Consider the following 5,198-nt stretch of genomic DNA (forward strand, 5'->3'; position numbering starts at 1 on the left):
TTGCATTCCCACCAACAGTGTAAGAGGGTTCCCTTCTCTCCACACCCTCTCCAGCATTTATTGCATGTAGACTTTTGGATAGCAGCCATTCTGACTGGTGTGAAATGGTATCTCATTGTGGTTTTGATTTGCATTTCTCTGATTATGAGGGATGTTGAGCATTTTTTCATGTGTTTGTTAGCCATCTGTGTGTCTTCTTTGGAGAAATGTCTGAAAAGTATGGACCGCTTCACGAATCTGCGTGTCCTCCTTGCGCAGGGGCCATGCTAATCTCTGTATCGTTCCAATTTTAGTATATGTGCTGCCAAAGCGAGCACTAAAGGATGGATTTAAAAGCTTAACTTTTTCCACCATGAGTCTACAAAATCAATGTATTTATTCATCCTTTCTTTCAACAAATATTTGAGTGCCTGTTATGTGCCAGGCACTGTTCTAAGTGCTAAGTATACAGGACTGACCAAAGCAAAACCCCCGCTCTCATATATTCTAATGCAACGAGAGGTCAGAAAATACAAAATAAAAGTAAGTAAATTATACAGTATCAAAGAGTGAGAAGTGCTGAAGAGAAAAAAAGGAAATTGTAGAGGACAAATAAGGAGTTCAGATGGGGGTCATGTACTGAAATTTTAAATACGGTGGTCAGGGAAGAATTCAATGAGAAGATGACTGTAGGATTGGGCAGATTTTCAGACTTTCACACAGGGTCACATGCTCAGAAGGGACCGTACTTGTTTTGACACACTATCTCACCTATTAAGGGTTTTGAAACCCTTAATAAAAAGAAAGTGAAAACACTGCTTAAAACCCAACATTCAAAACACTAAGATCATGACATCCGGTCCCATCACTTCATGGCATATAGATGGGGAAACAGTGGCAGACTTTATTTTCTTGGGCTCCAGAATCATTGCAGATGATGACTGCAGCCATGAAATTTAAAGACGCTTACTCCTTGGAAGGAAAGTTATGACCAACCTAGACAGCATCTTAAAAAGCAGAGACAGTACTTTGCCAACAAAGGTCCATCTGGTCAAAACTATGGTTTTCCCAGTAGTCATGTACAAATGTGAGAGTTGGGCCATAAGGAAGCTGAGCACCAAAGAACTGATGCTTTCGAACTGTGGTGCTGGAGAAGACTTGAGATTCCCTTGGACAGCAAAGAGATCAAACCAGTCAATCCTGAAGGAAATCAACCCTAAATATTTATTGGAGGGCCTGATGTTGAAGCTGAAACTCCAATACTTTGGCCACCTGATGCAAAGAGCCAACTCATTGGAAAAGACCCTGATACTGGGGAAGATTGAAGGCAGGAGGAGAAGGGGATGACAGAGGATGAGATGGTTGAGTGACATCACTGACTCAATGGACATGAGTTTGAGCAAACTCTGGGAGATTGTAATGGACAGGGAAGCCTGGCATGCTGCAGTTCATGGGGTTGCAGAGTCGGACACGACTGAGCAACTGAACAACAAAACAGTTTTTAACAAGAAATCCCAGATTTTCATTGTATTGGCCCTGCATGTTATATAGGGGATCCTACTTTCAGATAATTGGGGATAAGCTTTGTAGGAAAGAGGAATCACAAAAAGCATATCTGGAGTTTGCAAGAAGCAAGGAAGTCAGAGAGACTAGAGATAGAGGCCAGACAGTAATGGGTGATGATGTGACACATAATGTGAAGTCATCCTCTGGGTGGGATGGAAAACAATTCGTGGAGTTTGAGCAGTGGAGTGACACAACATGTATTATAAAAGAATAGCTCTGGATTTCCATTGAGCATAGATTATAGATGGGCAAGAACAGAGCTGAGGATACCTTTAAGAGGCTGCAGCAATAATCCAAGTAAGATGTGGCTTGGACATGTTGTTAGAGTGAAGGCACTGACAGGTGGTTAGATTCTGGATGTGTCTTGGAGGATTTGCCTGATTTCGTTTAGGGTCAGAGATTGAAATAAGAGTCAAGGGTGGCTCTAAAGTTGGCCTGAGCAACTAGAAGGATGGAGTTGTCAATTTTGGAATAAATATAGAAGTTTATGGGAGAAGTATGTTTTCCAGGAAACTGGAGGAATTCACTTTAGACATTTTAAATTTGAGCTATTTCACCTCTAAAAGGAGATATCCAATAGGTAATTGAGTATCTGCATTGAGAGTTCCAGGGAAAATCTTCACTGACAATATGTATTTAGAAGTAATGAGCTCAAATGGATAACATTTAATGTCATGGGAGTAAATGAATCACCATGCAAGTGTACAGAGATAAAAGGTTCAAGGTCTGAGTTCTAAGGGTGCTCTATGGAAGAGGTAGAATATCAGGGGGAAGCAGCAAAGGAAGGCTCCTGATGTATGCCACATATAGAAAAATTACCATCCAATAAAAACCAACTGAGAAAAATATCCTTTAATATATTGAAGTATAAGCAGCATTCAGCACTGCAGAGGTACACGGTTTTCACATCAGTCCAGGCTTTGATCAGTTCAGTCAGTTCAGTTCAGTCGCTCAGTCGTGTCTGACTCTCCACGACCCCATGAATCACAGCACGCCAGGCCTCCCTGTCCATCACCAACTCCCGGAGTTCACTCAAACTCATGTCCACAGAGTCGGTGATGTCGTCCAGCCATCTCATTCTCTGTCGTCCCCTTCTCCTCCCACCCCCAACCCTTCCAGCATCAGAGTCTTTTCCAGTGACTCAACTCATCGCATGAGGTGGCCAAAGTATTGCAGTTTCAGCTTTAGCATCAGTCCTTCCAATGAACACCCAGGACTGATCTCCTTTAGAATGGACTGGTTGGATCTCCTTGCAGTACAAGGGACTCTCAAGAGTCTTCTCCAGCACCACAGTTCAAAAGCATCAATTCTTCGGCGATCAGCTTTCTTCACAGTCCGACTCTCAAATCCATACGTGACCATGGGAAAAGCCATAGCCTTGACTAGACGGACCTTTGTTGGCAAAGTAATGTCTCTGCTTTTTAATATACTATCAAGGTTGGACAAAACTTTCCTTCCAAGGAGTAAGCGTCTTTTAATTTCATGGCTGCAATCAGCATCTGCAGTGATTTTGGAGCCCAAAAAAATAAAGTCTGACACTGTTTCCACTGTTTCCCCATATATTTCCCATGAAGTGATGGGGCCAGATGCCATGATCTTAGTTTTCTGAATGTTGAGCTTCAAGCCAACCTTTTCACTCTCCTCTTTCAGTTTCCTCAAGAGGCTTTTGAATTCCTCTTCACTTTCTGCCATAAGGGTGGTGTCATCTGCATATCTGAGGTTATTGATATTTCTCCCAGCAATCTTGATTCCAGCTTGTGCTTCTTCCAGCCCAGCGTTCCTCATGATGTACTCTGCATATAAGTTAAATAAGCAAGGTGACAATACACAGCCTTGACGTACTCCTTTTCCTATTTGGAACCAGTCTGTTGTTCCATGTACAGTTCTGACTGTTGCTTCCTGACCTGCATACAGGTTTCTCAAGAGGCAGGTCAGGTGGTCTGATATTCCCATCTCTTTCAGAATGTTTCACAGTTTATTGTGGCATCACCGACTCGATGGGCATGAGTTTGAGTGAACTCCGGGAGTTGGTGATGGACAGGGAGGCCTGGTGTGCTGTGGTTCATGGGGTCGCTAAGAGTCGGACACGACTGAGCGACTGAACTGAACTGAACTGAATTGTGATCCACACAGTCAAAGGCTTTGGCATAGTCAATGAAGCAAAAATAGATGTTTTTCTGGAACTCTCTTGCTTTCTCCATGATCCATCAGATGTTGGCAATTTGATCTCTGGTGCCTCTGCCTTTTCTAAAACCTGTTTGAACATCTGGGAGTTCACGGTTCACATATTGCTGAAGTCTGGCTTGGAGAATTTTGAGCATGACTTTACTAGTGTGTGAGATAAGTGCAATTGTGCGGTAGTTTGAGCATTCTTTGGCATTGCCTTTCTTTGGGATTGGAATGAAGACTGACCTTTTCCAGTCCTGTGGCCACTGCTGAGTTTTCCAAATTTGCTGGCACATTGAGTGCAGCACTTTCACAGCATCATCTTTCAGGATTTGAAATAGCTCAACTGGAATTCCATCACCTCCACTAGCTTTGTTCGTAGTGGTGCTCCCTAAGGCCCACTTGACTTCACATTCCAAGATGTCTGGCTCTAGGTCAGTGATCACACCATCGTGAATATCTTGGTCGTGAAGATCTTTTTTGTACAGTTCTTCTGTGTATTCTTGCCACCTCTTCTTAATATCTTCTGCTTCTGTTAGGTCCATACCATTTCTGTCCTTTAGCGAGCCAATCTTTGCATGAAATGTTCCCTTGGAATCTCTAATTTTCTTGAAGAGATCTCTTGTTTTTCCTATTCTGTTGTTTTCCTCTATTTCTTTGCATTGATCGCTGAGGAAGTTTTTCTTATCTCTCCTGGCTATTCTTTGGAACTCTGCATTCAGATGCTTATATCTTTCCTTTTCTCCTTTGCTTTTTGCTTCTCTTCTTTTCACAGCAATTTGTAAGGCCTCCTCAGACAGCCATTTTGCTTTTTTGCATTTCTTTTCCATGGGGATGGTCTTGGTCCCTGTCTCCTGTACAATGTCACGAATCTCTGTCCAGAGTTCATCAGGCACTCTATCAATTAGATCTAGTCCCTTAAATCTATTTCTCACTTCCACTGTATAGTCATAAGGGATTTGATTTAGGTCATATCTGAATGGACTAGTGGTTTTCCCTACTTTCTTCAATTTCAGTCTGAATTTGGCAATAAGGAGTTCATGATCTGAGCCACAGTCAGCTCCTGGTCTTGTTTTTGCTAACTGTATACAGCTTCTCCATCTTTGGCTGCAAAGAATATAATCAATCTGATTTCGGTGTTGACCATCTGGTGATGTCCATGTGTAGAGTCTTCTCTTGTGTTGTTGGAAGAGGCTGTTTGCTATGACCAGTGCGTTCTCTTGACAAAATTCTATTAGCCTTTGCCCTGCTTCATTCCGTGCTCCAAGGCCAAATTTGCCTGTTACTCCAGGTGTTTCTTGACTTCCTACTTTTGCATTCCAGTCCCCTATAATGAAAAGGACATCTTTTTTGGGTGTTAGTTCTAAAAGGTCTTGTAGCTCTTCATAGAACCGTTCAACTTTGGCTTCTTCAGCGTTACTGGTCGGGGCATAGGCCTGGATTACTGAAATATTGAATGGTTTCCCTTGGAAACAAACAGAAATCAT

At 42.4% G+C, this 5,198-nt stretch overlaps 1 non-coding gene across 1 annotated transcript; it reads right to left on the minus strand.

Annotated features, from left to right (window-relative positions):
- Positions 1-213: 213 nt before the first annotated feature.
- LOC129541849 (U6 spliceosomal RNA) lies at positions 214-317 on the minus strand. The gene has a single exon (XR_008682908.2). It is a non-coding gene; the product is annotated as a U6 spliceosomal RNA (small nuclear RNA).
- Positions 318-5,198: the final 4,881 nt, after the last annotated feature.

The sequence above is a fragment of the Moschus berezovskii genome, chromosome 4, assembly GCF_049115385.1.
Source record: "Moschus berezovskii isolate FMDL1 chromosome 4, NW_MosBer_1.0, whole genome shotgun sequence".
NCBI classification, from domain to species: Eukaryota; Metazoa; Chordata; class Mammalia; order Artiodactyla; family Moschidae; genus Moschus; species Moschus berezovskii.